Here is a 15,731-nt window from a genome sequence, read left to right on the forward strand (position 1 = left end):
ACATTTATTTACATTTTTTCAGGTGACAAACCTAGATAACAATCTTGATTCTTCCCTTTCATCTCACATACATACCATCAGTAAATAATATGAAGATGACAAACACACAACACTGGGCAAATGAGAATGACAGCAGTTTCTTAGTCACTTTTTTTTTTTTTTTTTGAGACAGAGTCTCGCTCTGTCGCCCAAGCTGGAGTCCAGTGGTGTGATCTCGGCTTACTGCAAGCTCCACCTCCCGAGTTCACGCCATTCTCCTGCCTCAGCCTCCTGAGTAGCTGGGACTACAGGCGCCCGCCACCATGTCTGGCTAAATTTTTTGTATTTTTTTTTTTTCAGTAGAGACGGGATTTCACCATATTAGCCAGGATTGTCTCGATCTCCTGAACTCATGATCCACCTGCCTTGGCCTCCCAAAGTGCTGGGATTACAGGTGTAAGCCACCACACCCATATATATTCACAGCCCGGGGAGGAAGACACTAAATGCTGTGTAGGGTCACACTGGAGTTGCATTCAGGAACAGAGTAAACAAGAACAGGCTGTGGGAAGCACGCTTTGTAGTAACAAGAGTCTGAGGTGACCCCTGGTTCCAGTGGAAGGATATAATTGGCTTGTTTGAATAATTTTTCAGACCAACAGAGAAGTGAAATCCATTAGGTTAAGGACTGGATGGGGTACAGCTGGTCCAATGATGTGAGAACTAGCTGGGTGGGGGCATATCTGAGGAGAGCAGAGGACTTGGGCTTAGGCCTTTGGGGCCCTGTGAAGCACAAAGTTGTCAAGACAGCACTTCATATTGCATCTTAATTTTAACGCTTACACCACATTCAATCCTTTGATAACTTGAGGTTAAACTTTTTTTGATAACTAAGATTTTTAGAGAGTGGAAGCATTCCCCTTGGAAGGGTCATCCACATTAACCAGGAAGGATAGGGTCACATGGTGGCCTAGACACCAAGAACATGAACTTAGAGGTAGCTCCCTTTATGGCCACTGAAGATAATTGATAGACCCGTGGGACATAAGTTGAGGAAGTGCACATCCCTAGGGGTGTGAATTGAGATTAATCAATACCTATGGCAATAGCGATACCCAGTAGGCGGTCCATTTACCACTTGATAATTTAAACAGGAGTTATTTGGGGAGCTCATTAGGCCTCACAGTGAAACCAATTGCCTGGTTTATAGTAAAAGTGGAAGTTCCATCGAATGTCTTCTTCAAGAGCCCAGCACTGTATATTCTGAGAAGTGAATGAGTGTCTTGTCACCATTGGTGATGTCCGGAACTACTTCACAGGGGCTAAGGAGTGTACTGGTGAAGACTTGTGTTGTGACCTTAGCATATGTAGAGACATCTCTTACCTTGATTTATATTTTGGGTATCTGTGAGGCAAGAGATTTCCAAAGCTCTTTATCCTGAAGGAGGAAACTCTTAGGCAGTAGTCCAAGGGTATGTAAAAATGTGTAGATGGGGTCATTTATTGGGCAGAACACCCAGTTAGGTAAGATGACTGTGTAAAGTTTGGCCAATTGTGCTTAACCTTGCGTACCATCCTTTATCAGGGTTGTCTTAGTTAAGAGACGGAAACCAGCAACATTCCACTGGGCTCCATCATATATAATAATGGTAATTCCATCTGTGAAGTGTACAAAATCTTACTGCAAATAACTCCTTTAATTCCAAGGAGGTTCCTGGGTAGCCAAGGAGCCTGGAAAAGTGGTGGCTTTCTCCAGTGCCAAAACATGGCAAGAAATTGAGAACAGAGAAGGCCATCCTCTCCTGCAAGTAGAATATATAGATAGCCCAGATTTGGCCCCATCCTGTAGCAAAGAGACCTTGGTAGCCATGCTGAGCTTTGAGGGTGATATAAGGCATAATGGGCAGCTGGATACAGAGGGTAACAGCAGATGCAGAGTCTGTTAAAGCCTCTGTTTCCAGGAGAACCCAGTAAGTGGCAGGCTATTGCCGCTCTAATGATATATAGTGCAGGTCTGAGGAAAGGCAGCTTCTTGAATTAGAAGTCCATGGACAACTAACTATGGCCATCATAAGTAAGCCAGCGACTCCAGTGGCATAGAGAATGTTACTAAGGGCTCTACAACAAAGGACTCTCTAAGGGCACCAAGGGGAATTCCTGATTATTTCAACTGGACATATTCTAGAATCTTTTGTTAAGAGGGGCTTATTCAAGGTGGGCTGATTGCAAGTGACAGCCTAAATATGTCAGGGAAAAATTTAAAATGTGGACTATGCTGCCTTCAGAATCCCAAAATTACTAAAAAAAAAAAAAAATTAACTTGTATAAACATTTGAAAAGGTCAATAGCTGTTTGTTTCTTGATACTGTCAGGAATGAAACATCTCTTGAGTCACCAATAATTTTCAAAAATGTAGCCAAGGTGGCAGGGCTTTATACTATGTGGGACAATTGCCTGTTCCCTTTTTATAAGCTATTTTATATTTTTATGTCCTTAATTAACGTGTCAAATGACCTCAGGAGGATGTCATCAATATCGTTTCATAGCAGTGCTTCTGGGAAAGGTAGATGCATTGAAGACGTTCCTTGCAAAGACCGTGTGCAATGGCAAAGCTGCTGGTGTACTCCATGGGCAGCCTGGCAAAGGTGTGTTGCGTCTCTTCAGAGGGAAAGGCAAACTGCATCTCAGAGGCTGCTGAAATAGGCACTGAAGAGACTGTATTAACTAAACCTATAATAGCAAATATTTACTGATTGCTGATGAGATTTTTTAAAAGTAATTTCAAGAATATTGGGTGTTGAGTATGGGGACCTTAGCAGATGCAACCACAGGATTGAGATTGTAGTGATCTACCATAAAGTTCTGTTATTCTTTCTAGGTATAAGAAAGCACAAAATTGGGCTGTCAAATGGAGAAGCAGTGGAGATAATCATCCCGTTACTAATTAGATCTTAGATAATGAGGTTTGATCCTTTAAAATCCATATTTATACCGGGCCATATTAATGATATTAACTAGGGGGGTTATGTAGTTCCATTTTGTCAAGCCAATTTTTAGGTACCAAAGACTTAATCTAATTTTAATTTTTATTATTTATGATTGAGTCAGATTATCCATGCTTACTGTGAGACATTTTAGAGCAACGGGTGCTATTACCATGGCAATTTAGTTCCCAAAGCAATAGTTTTGATGGTTAAGGTGAGGCATACTTATTTGTTCTTTATTTTATATTCAGTAACTCTCCCAAGATTATAGGGGTACCTTGTTTAAAGTTAGTAGGCCCCCCAGATATAACAATAATTTGAGCCCCAGTGTTGAAGTACATGAAGAGCCACAAATTGTTAATTTCAACAGATATTGAAGTGAATTCAGAACCTATATCATAGAGACCCTAAAGCCAATTAGCAGTTCTTTATCTTGTGGCTGTTTAAATTATTTCTAGTAAATTTTGAACTTCAAATTGGGCCAAATTGTGGACCTATGTTTTAATTTAATTACATATAAATAAATTACAGAAATTTAAACATGCATATGCACATATGTTTAAATTTTCTCTCCTCCTGTATCCAGGTTTCTTTCTCTCACTCTTTTTTTCTGTTTGTCACTGGATGTACTTCAATAGGGAGGGTCCCCTCTACTCTACCTATATTTTGCCTATATTTATAAAAAGTCTTCTTCCAGAGAGCCTCAGTATTGTCAGGCTTAGGTGCCTCCCAGGTGGCAATCGTTGTGATTTAAGGGCCCTAGGTTTAAGTCAGGTTTGCATAAACACCTTTGCTGTGCCACAGGGGTACCAGGAGTGTTTTGTTGTTTGGGGTTTTGTTCTAACCCTGAGGATTAGCCTCTGTTGTGACAAAGCCACAGGCAGCCCAGTGATGCAGCAAAACAGCGCTGGCCCACAGCCCCGAGGCTGGGGAATAGAAACCAGCCTCTGGTACAGCACTGCCTTTTTCTGCAGGGGGTGCTCCCCTCAACTACTTATTTTCTTTCTGTACAAATTTCCTCAGTGTATTTTGGTTTTTGGCTGCGTTAAGCCACGGATTTCAGTTTCTGTCTCCATCCAGTCACTCATAGTGCAGACATTCTGGCCCTATCCAGAACCAGCTGGTTAGCAAAGAGCAGATAACTAAAGCTGCAAGTTCTTGGTGATGGTTGAGCCATGCTGCTTTTGCCATCCATTGTTCTGATTGCCTCCTATTCACTCCATTGGTGAGGGAGGGATTCCTTGCTTTAATTAGCACAACATGGACAAATACAAGCAACCCAACACTGGAGATGAAAGCAGCAGCAGTTGATTTGTCATACATACTCACAGCCCAGAATAAAGGACCACGCATACCATGCAAGGTCCCACAGGGTTTCACACTGGAACAGAGTGAACAAGCAGGGGCAATGTTGGGGAGAGACTTTGTAGTAACAAGAGGGTGCAGTGACCCCTGTTTCCCATAGGAGAATATGATTAACTGGTTTGAATAATTTCACAGACTGGCAGGGAAGTGAAATCTGTTGGGTTGAGGACCTGCTAGAGTGTAGCTGGTCCAGCTGCTGCAGGGACCAGTGGGCGGGGAGCATATCTAGCAATAGTGGGGAAACTTGCTGTGAAGCCTCTGGGGCTCTGTGAAGCTTAAAGATGTCAAGGCAGCAACTGCAACTTCATTTCAGGCCCCAAAGCTCTATCCCCTGGATCCATCCTGAATTTCATCCACTTCTCACCTGCTCCATGTCTACCATTAAGTGCCAGCTCTTGCCTACCTCACCTGTTCTACTCCAATGTCCTCCTGTGCAGTACCTACACTTCACTCTTCTCTCTACCGCCCAACGCCACCATAGCCCATACTTTACCCACATCTATGATAAATGTCTGCATTTTCTACTCAAAATGCATCATTATACTCACATCACACTTTGAATAAAATAGAAACCCTTGGCATGGCCTATAGGATCCTATGAGATCTGGGCTCCACCTCCTTTCTTTCCCAACATCAGTTCCTGACTACTCTTCTCATTGCACACTCTCCTCCAGCTACACATTCTTCTTTCCTTCCCTCCACTACATCAAGCTACTTGTAATCTAAGGGCCTTCACACTTACTCTTTCCTACCCAAAGTCATCTCCCAAAAAATATTTGCAAAACTTCCCCTTTTCATGATTCAGGCATCAGCTTTAGCTTCACCAGACTGTTCTTACCATGCTTTATCTTCTTCGTAAAACTCATCCCTACTGGATTTTATATTACACATTCTTTTTGTTTGTGTAGCTCCTACTGCGATATACATTACAAGGCAGCAGAGATCTTCTCTGTCTATTTTCTTCTATATTCTCAGCAGCTAGAATGTGCCAAATATATAATAAGTGGCCAATGAATATTTGTTAAGTGAAATAATAAATGAATAAAGGATGAGTGTAAAAATGAACAAATGAAATTGTCTGTATCATACTTGGCACAAAGTAGAGAAATATTATCTATCCTCATTAGTAGGATTATTAGCATTATAAGCTGACCTTTTCCTAATTATGAGCATGCACTAGGGGTCATATTATGATTAAGTTTACTTGTTATTAATAACTTAGAACCCTCTGAGGAATGGCACACTTCTTAATGTCAGGCATATCTCATCTTTATTCCTATTTCTCCCCAGCAGCTACAATAAGCAAACACTAGGTGCTTAATAATTAAGAAGCTCACATACCATGTGTCAGTTCCCAGTCTAAGGACTTTATATTTATTAACTCACCTAATTCTCATTAAAAGCTTGTGAGATGGATACAGATGGACACTATCGATATCTTTATTTTACAGATGAAGAAATTGAGGAACAGAGAAGATAAGATATTTTCCCAAGGTCAGTTCAGTTAATAGATTTGTCAGCCAGGGTTCTACCAGAGAAACAAATCGAGAGACAGACATAGAGACAGAGCTAGAGAGAGACAGAAAGAAACGGAGAGTTCAAAAAATTGTCTCATGTGATTGTATAGTCAGCCTGGGCAAGTCTGAAGACTGTGGGGCAGACTAGCAGCAGGCCAGAAACTCCCAGGCAGGAGCTGAAGCTGCAGTCCACAGGAGGGATTTCTTCTTCCTTGGCAAAACCTGTTTTGCTCCTAAGGCCTTTCAACTGATTAGATAAGGCCCACTCAGATTATCAAGATAATCTCCTTTACTTAAAGTCAATTGACTGTAGATGTTAAGCACATCTACAAAAATGCCTTCACAACACCTAGATTCATGTTTAATTGAACGACTTGACCTAAACCACTTGACACATAAAACCAACCACCACAATAGATTTGAATCTAACCTTCTCACTTCAGGCCTAAATTCTTAAGCATTGTGATACCCTATGTTTCACCTAGTATTTTTTGAAAGAATGAAAATGAAAGAATGACTCCATCATGACAAAATAGATGACTGTTGTACTTCCTGAAATAATTGTATTCTCCCATTCACTGTCCTCAGCCTTGTTGAATACTTCAATTTGTAACTTGTTTCCAGGATTCTTTGAGCAGGGCCATTTAAAATATATTTGAAAAGAGATTTGATGTGTGAAGCTTACCCGTTTTCTAGCCGGAGGTCTCTCTATATGTTAGGGATTTGTAGTGGAAAACTCACAAATAGAATTTCAACACATCTGAATTCAAATATCCTGGTTGCCTGACAATAGGACTGGCAGCCTAACAACTTCCAAGCTGACACCATCTTGCTTTCCTGGGGAGAGTGTCTAAAAGCAATTTACACATTACAGAGGGCTGAGAGTGTCTTTTCTTTATCTGCCATAGAAGAGCACAGTAACCAATATCAGTATAGACAGTCAGAAAGTTACCTCTATATCCTCCTTAGACTGACTCAAAAGTTGAATTCTGAACATCAATCTCCTTCTTATCACTCCTCTACTTGCTTAGAGGCTGCCATCTTGCTTTCTAAACCACCAATCCATGCCTTTTCCTACATATTGTCAGGAATTCATGACACCCAGGAAGTACTAATTAAACCTTGGAGGATGCGAGAATTTTCTTTTGCTCAACTATTTTCCAGTCCTACTTCATTTCCTTTCGAACCAATCAACTGTCTGCAGCTTCTGCAGACTGAGCTTTTGAATAAGAGGGTCTGAAACGAAAGCATACCTGAGAATGAACACCTGGAAATGAGTGCCCTGAGTGTAGTCCCTGTTTGAGGCTGTTGTTAATTCTTTTTAATTCTCTCAGATACTATAGAATGCTACTTAAATTTGTTACTCAATTTCCTTTAATAAAAACAGGGTAATTGAATTCAGTAAATATTGGCTCAGTGTTTACATCACAAAAAGTACTCTAAGGGAAAAAAGGTTGACTGCAACACAGGCCCTTGAAAAGCTTTAACTATAAGAGGGGAGGAAAGTACACAAATCTAGGGTAGGTACATAAGAGAGCTTAAAGCTATGAACATGGAGCTTTTCATGGAGGAAGGAGCATTTCAGACTCTTTCTCTCGGGGAATCTATATCTATAGACTGGCCTTGAGCTGAGAACTGGCAATCCAGTGAGTACTTAACAAAAAAATTAATATCCCTCTTTATGTGTGAGAAGCCAGATAATAAACAAATGATAAGTACATGAGAATTTCAGCGAAAACTAGACAGACCAATGGATATGGAGTTTCTCAGGGAAGGAATTCTTTTCTGCATGATAATTGAGGACATCCTCTTTGCAGAGGTAACATTTGAGCTCAGTCCTGAATTTTAAGAAGCAGACATTTGGGGTTAAGTAGATTCTATACCGATTGAGCCATACATGTAAACTCTCTGAGGGATATATACTTCAGTTGTCCAAGGAACAGAAAGAAGACCCACAAAGCAGGAATATATAATATAATAAGCCAGGAAAGAAGAGTAGGCAGTGAAGCTGAGGAGGCGCCAGAGACCAGATCACCTAGAACCATTGCAAGCCACTGTGGGGTTTTAAGCAAGGACTGAAATGATCTGATTCATACTTTTACAAAATCACATTGGTTTCTGAATGGAGAATTGTTCATGTGGGTCATAAATGTAACTAGAGAGACCGCTTAGAGGGCTGTCTGCTTTGGCCATCCAGGCCAGGTGCTGGCTTGGATGAGAATAGGCACTGGGGAGATGGTAAGTTCTTGGAATATGGGTAACATTTTTTGATAACATAATTGATACTTGTTGACAAATGGTGAAAGAAGGGAAAAGAAGAAATCAAACAGACCCCTATGTTTTCTTCCAGGCAACGTGGTGCCTGATGATGCCATTCACTGAATTGGGAAGTGTCTTGAGATAAACTGAATCAGCAACATATAGAAGCACATTTTATACAAGATGAGAAACATGGACAAAGTCCTGGAATCAAGAAAGGAAGCAAAGCTTTCAGGAAAGTCAGTGAACATTTGGCTGGAAAGCAATATACATGTCAGGAAGCTAGGGGGCACTAGACTGAAGAGGCCAAGGTTGTATATCGAGGCTGTATAATATTGAAGGCCATCGATGTTGTGGTTAGGGTGAAGGGTTAGGTAAGTATTAGACAAGGAAGCCGCAAATAATTCAAAAAATAAGAAAAACTGGAAGATCCTTATGCACAGACTTATTGCTGCCTTACTAAACCCAGAAACCAAAGGGACCCAAGTTGGCCACTCAAAAACCACACAGGCCAAGTATAGAAAGTGCCTATACGCCATCAACAACTACTCAATGTCAGGATCCTTGGAGGTGAGTTTTATGTACCCACTTCCTCTGAATGCTCTTCATAGCAGGCAGATGGACACCTACTTATTGAACACTGGCAGAGCAGACTCCCTTCCTGACAATCCCATTGCATGGGATCCAGCATCTTAGTTGCCATCATTAACAATAAAATGGCTATCAAGAATAAGCTATTTGAAACTCTCAATACCTTTATAAAGTATATCTAAAATATCAATTTAAAGAGAAGTTGGGGGTTATCTAATTCTCTTTCCAAAATGCACTGTTGAAACATTTTCCCCACCTAAACAAGGGCCATAATTTTCAAAGAAAGAAGGAGAAACCACACCCTCTCTTCACCACCGGGCTGCATCAGGATGGCCTGGAGATCATTCAGGCCGAGGGTGGTGGCTCAGGCCCGTAATCCCAGCACTTTGGGAGGCTGAGGCGGGTGGATCACGAGGTCAGGAGGTCAAGACCATCCTGGCTAACACGGTGAAAACCCGTCTCTACTGAAAAATACAAAAAAATTAGCCGGGTGTGGTGGCGGGTGCCTGTAATCCCAGCTACTGGGGAGGCTGAAGCAGGAGAATGCAGGCCTGAATCTGGGAGGTGGAGCTTGCAGTGAGCCGAGACTGCACCACTGCACTGCAGCCTGGGCGACAGAGCGAGACTCCGTCTTAAAAAAAGAAAAGGAAAAAAAAAAAGAAGATGGCCTGGAGACCATTCAAACCACACAGCTACCTCCCAGAATTGCTGAAACTCCTGCCTGCCTTACCTGCTTGCCCAGTGGTATGTGACTCACCACCTCTAGAAGGATCCACATGGAAAAATGGAAGGCTGAGACCCTCTGAGTCAGGGTGCTACAGGCATTTGCTTTTTGTCCATTTAAGTCACTGATATGCAATTTTATATCACGAGGCAGAGTCTAAGGAAAAGAAAAAGGATCAGACAGCTTTTTGAAACCAAATTATTGCCTCTCTGACAGATACCACTGTGCTGCTTACAAGTATTTTTCCTATTAAGTTTTAGCAAGTACAAGGGCTATAGTAAATAACCTTTCATCTGCAGAAGCTTTTCAAGGAACAAATAAGGAGCAATGCAAAGTAATCCTGGGAGAAGTTTAAAGAGAGATTGTATCACCTGAATTTAAAGTAATAGAATAGAAGGAAAAGTAGAAACCTATATACAATTGCTTTGGGGAGGGGGGCGAGTAAGCCCTCTTTCTAATATATAATTTATATGCAAATTGTTGTTATTATAAAAATAATTACGCCTACTTGGATTGGAAATATATGTATATATATGAGATTACATTTGAGGCAATGACCAAAATCTGACATTAAGTAACAATACCTTGAGACATTTAGGAAGGTTTTGCTATCAAATAGTTAATAGAGAATTCAGTTTTTACTTTCTTATTTTGAGTTTTTCTTTTTTTCTCTCTGCTAGATGAGAGAAATGATTTCTGTGGCATATGATGGTAGACTTGTTGCGAGGTGGTATTTTTATTTTTTCAAGGCTCAACTAAACATTTTATGCAGTAATAACCACATTTCCAGGAGAAGTTAAGAAACCTCATAATATTACACATGAAAAAGAAACAACAAGACCAGGAAAATGCTGGAGTTTGCACTGGTTTGAAACAAGCCGTGCATAGCTAATCAGTCAGAAAACCCTGGATTACAACCAAACCATAACAGAAGAATATAAATGAACAGAGGGCATGTGAATGATTCTTGCTGGAGAAAAAAAAAACTTGAATTATCAAGTAGTTTTCTGAAAATTGAAAAATAGCAAACACTCAATTATTGGCAGCACACATCCTCGATTAGGCAAATCTGTGTGTCAGTCAACCAGAATATACAATAGAATAATTTAGGTTCATTCTTTCTCAATCTACAAACATAATCATTTTCACATGGAAACTTGGCAATGTCACACCTCATTTCTCAGCAGACTTAAGAACAGTGTGCAGTCTTGAGGTGTTTTGGATCACCTTTACAAAATGAATCCCAGTACATTTCCACTCCCCTTACAGATTGTTATCACGTACAATTAAATCTAAACTGCACTTGTCAAAACAAGATAACAAATCATAGTCCCCATTGCAGTAGCCCTAGATTTCTTTTTAATCAGGCTTTGTCACCTGCTCTTAAAGTTTACCAATTGAACCATTTGCAATACAATCCCAATACTTACCAGTAAGACAGCCATAGTTAAAACTTTACACCAACAAATAATTAGTACCTAACAGCTTTATAGGATGTTTAAATGAAGCGGCAGTAATTTTCCAGAAATAAAAATTCAGAAAAGTGACAATTCTTTTTTTTTTTCTTTGTCTTTCTGTTTTGGAAACTTGTATTATGATAAAATAAAACCAAAGCCTAATTTAGAATCTAAGATCTTTAAAGGAAGAATACAGTTTTACATATGCATCAACAGACTGAATGACTTTGTTCTTTTCCAGTTTATCAGTTAAGATGGGCTATGGCACCAAATCTCAGTGGCTTAACATGACAAAGTTTATTCTTCATGCATGCTAATACCTAATGTAAGGTAGCAGTGGGGATACTTGCCCAATGTATTCATTCAGGCAGGGACCAAAGCGAACAGAGGCACCATCTCAATACATGCTTCCAAAGCATAGAAAGGAAAGCCACACATATCACTTCTGTTCAATGTTCACAAATCTTTGGCAAAAGCAACTCAGACCAAAGCCTATATTCAAAAGGAAGATAGATGTATTAGTCCATTTTCATACTGCTACAAAGAAATACCTGAGACTGGGTAATTTATAAAGAAAAAGAGGTTTAATAGACTCAGAGTTTCACGTGGCCGGGAAGGTCTCACAATCATGGCAGAAAGCAAAAGAGGAGCAAAGGCATGTCTTACATGCTGGCAGGGAAGAGAGTGTGTGCAGGGGAACTGCCCTTTATAAAACCGTCAGCTCTTGTGAGACTTATTCACTATCAGGAGAATAGCATGGGAAAAACCACCCCTATGATTCAATTTCCTCCTACGGGGTCCCTCCCCATGACACGTGGGGATTATAGGAGCTACAATTCAAGATGAGATTTGGGTGGGGGCACAGCCAAACCATATCAGTAGAGATGTACAGTTCTACCACATGCCTGGAAAGCTACCTATTTCCAGTATTGAGGCAATAGTTTCACAAAATGTTTAATATTCCATATAGAGAAAACCTGAAATTATCAATAACAAAGTGAATAAATGAACAGTGGAAGAAAATCTTCTATTTTAATTAGAATCATAGATACTCATTTTCCCATTTGGGTCCCCTACTTACACATCAATCAATGAACAACTATAATAATAAGTGACAGAAATGGATTCTTACCCTGCCAGTACTGTGTGGGAGATGCTGGTATCCCGAGATCTAGTCTGGGAGCCCAGAAATGAAATGTTACTGACCATTGTAATACTAAAGGGAACTTGACCATGTTGTTCATAGACAGGAAGTTTGGCCTCTGCCCATTTGACACAGCCATTCTGATGCCATTGTTTTATCCAGGGAGATATAGACAGCTATTTTGACACATCTACTTTGACATAATCTTGTCAAAATTGCAAAGGCCAGATGTAATAATATTTTTTATTGTTGTTAAAATATGTAACAGACATTTCTAACCTTCCCAAGCCTTCCTTAACACCAGTATACACTGTAGCAAATCAGAGCAGAATAAAAACATTATTTGTGTATTGTTTATTATGTAATAGTTATAAATTGTCACTGACCTTCATCCTATTATTGAATTTCTCTCCATTCTTTAATGTCAATTCCTCTCATGTGTTTGCTAGCACTTTCAAACATTCTCTACCCTCCTCATTCCATCCCAAAGTCAGCCCCTTCCTTGCTCCTCTTCACTGATGTTGTCTAGCCTCAGTATGTACAATCACTGAAAATTATTCATAATATATTTTTATCATCTGTAAATCCATGTTTTGCCGTGACAGGAGATTTTGTAAAATATTCATAATAATTGGTGCCCATTAAGTGTTGGACCAAAGATTGACAAAATAATTTCACAATTAACCCACAGGAATTTGAGAGCTACTCTTCTCAGATACTTACAGAGAGTTTTATTTTTGTATTCCCTCTTTACATTTTTGAGATTTTTCTATCACTTCTAACCTTTCCTTCTTTTGTAATGTATGTGTCCTTTATCTTTTCAATGTTAGACTGTGAGTTCCATCAACAAGCTCCCAAATGAAAATATCCCTTTTTAAATTTCGTTTGTTTCTTTTTTTTTTTTTTTTTCTGAGATGGAGTCTTGCTCTGCCACCCAGGCTGGAGTGCAATGGCACAATCTTAGCTCACTGCAACCTCCACCTCCCAGGTTCAAGTGATTCTCCTTTCTCAGCCTATCAAGTAGCTGGGATTAGCACGTGCCACCACGCCTGGCTAGTTTTTGTATTTTTAGTAGAGATGGGGTTTCACCATATTGGCCATGCTGGTCTCGAACTCCTGACCTCGTGATCCACCCGCCTCGGCCTCCCAAAGTGCTGGGATTGCAGACATGAGCCACTACTCCCGGCCTGTTTGTTTGTTTCTAAAGTTGATAGATGCCTTGAACTAGGGGATCACTTATTATCATTATTTATTGACCTATTATGAAATGACTTAAGATGACATAAAAATAATGGAGCCTGACATTGTTCTTGATCGTGTATGTACGTGTGGCTGGTGAGTATGCACATAAGCAGCTCATAGATGGATAGATATACAGAGAGTAGACTCTTCCAACCAATTTTAAACTGGATGCAGTCTTTCAATTTTGTTGCCTTCTGAGACTTTAAATGTACATTTTAGTTGATAATAAAGCATCTTTATTATTTCAAAAAGGCGCTAAAAGAGTGGGATGGTGGTCAGAGGTAAGTATCAGAAATGCACATTTCAAAACATTACCTAATAATGAATAACAGAGTTTTAAATAAGGGGAAAAAATAGCAGTGGGACAGAGGCCAGGAATGAAATGTACACCGCCTTTGTGTACATTACTCATAAGTATATAAATGAACTTAGTTAATTTGTTGTTATATGTTAAAATAACTTAAAGTCAAAATTTCTGCTTCAAATTGTCAAAATGTGGTTTATATTTCCCAAGATTGTATACCTGAATAACTATTCTATTTATTTCAAATGATCTGCAGACTAACCTCAATGTGCAATGCACTGTGCTTAAGCATTTTAGAATAGATTAGAAAAAAACACAGAACTTGACCTAAAGATCTCTCCAACTGAAAAGATAGGTATGGTAAGTACCAGTGAGGGCAGAGAGTCACTAGCCCTGGATGATGGCTCTTGGACTTCAGAGAGGGGAAAGCTAATTTAACAGACTTAGGCCGGTGATTTAGAAGTCTACGGTTTCAAAAAGCATATCCATTCTTACGTATGACTATCCTTTGGAGGTTGGACTTGGGTTCATCATTCCGAAAAATTTGAAAGCTGAAACCACCAGGCACGTTTAAGTGTGAATTCCCCCAATTTATTTTCTGAGCATGCAAAATTTGATCTTCAAAATATCAAATGTGTGCAGAAGACACTCTGTGCTGAGATGCACGCATCTGTTGAAGTGCCAACTGGTCTGGCTAAAGAAAGAACAGCTGCCTGAGTCTTCAGGCAGAGATGGGTTGGAGACATCTCAGCCTCCAAGGCTAGTTGACTTAAAACATGGTCGGTAAGAAGAAAAGCCTCACCCTTATCCTGTGCCTTCAGCATCTACATCTGTTTCCTAAGTTCTCAGTGAACAGCTTGCTCCTGTTTCTTCACAGAAAATGTAAATAATCAGCATTTTCCAAATAGCAGCTTCATGGTACCTGCCAAACAGAGGCCATGTATTTAGCATGTATTTACTAAGACAAGCTTTCTTCCCATCATGGGCCTGAACAGAGTGTTCTACTCTGCTAGGTAGACACCTGGAGATTAATGCTTCAATTGCATTGCCAGGTATGCTACTTTTTGCTGTTATTCTCTTGTATGTCATTGTCCAAAATGTGTATGTGTATATATATATATATGTGTGTGTGTATATATATATGTGTATATATATATAAAAAACATGTTACGTAAGTAAAGGGTGAGTTGTGGAGAGAAAGAGTTCCAATAGATTCTATAATTACGTTTTCTATCTACTAGGTTTTATTAGGTTATAAAAGTGAGCTCCATAATTAAGATTCTGTGGTCATCCCTCTTAAGGACTCAGTATAATATTTGTTGAATATGGTTGAAGTTCACAATTTGTATCATGGAAATGCATCCTTGGAAAAGTATGTAAATAAAGTCATTCTAAACATCTTAATCCTAGGCAAAATTGTAAAGTAGGTTCATGTTTTATCTTCAATGATGTCTTTTTTCTCTAAATCCTTTCTTCATTAGATTCTAATTTTTTGAATTCCCACACCAGTGGGAAAACTAGTGCCTCCTGATGCCCCCATCCCTCCAGTCATAGAGGGGAAAAAAAAGCTACTCTGATAAATTCTCACATTCAGCAAGTTTACTAGTCCTAAACAACAATGGGAACACAATGGATTGCTTCTGTCAAGTTGCCTATAGTCTAGTGAGGGCAACAGATACGTAAACAACACCTCCTCTCTACAATTACAGCCTATACTAATCAGTCTTACAATAAAAGGAAGCTCAAGTTGTAGCTGGAATACATGGGGCATCAGTTACCCAGACTCTTTAGACAGAGTTCTGCAATTGGTGACAATTATTTTGAATCGTGACAAAAAGATGATATCAAAGCAAAAAAATGGGTTTATTCTAAGCAGAGGCAACAGCATGTGCACAGTCACAGAAATGAAAAAGGAGATGACCATCAGGAGTGTAACCCCTCCCAAGATGGGTTCACCTAAAGCCAGGTAGAGCCAACTGGAGCCCAAATCGCAGATTCTGACCTGTGGTTCTGGGCTCCACACACTACAGACAGGCCAGACACATAGTCCTGACCTCAGTCACTCTAACGCACCGTAAGAGTTTTTTTGTCCTAGAAAATCCACAGATTCTTCATGCTCCACCTCACTGATTAAATTAAAATTAAGCCCACTATTAGCAGTCATT

At 39.8% G+C, this 15,731-nt stretch overlaps 1 pseudogene; it reads right to left on the reverse strand.

Moving 5' to 3' along the window:
• LOC105485603 (protocadherin-8-like) overlaps positions 1 to 15,731 on the reverse strand; it is a 347,750-nt pseudogene that overhangs the window by 200,993 nt on the left and 131,026 nt on the right.

The sequence above is a fragment of the Macaca nemestrina genome, chromosome 16, assembly GCF_043159975.1.
Source record: "Macaca nemestrina isolate mMacNem1 chromosome 16, mMacNem.hap1, whole genome shotgun sequence".
Taxonomy (NCBI): Eukaryota; Metazoa; Chordata; class Mammalia; order Primates; family Cercopithecidae; genus Macaca; species Macaca nemestrina.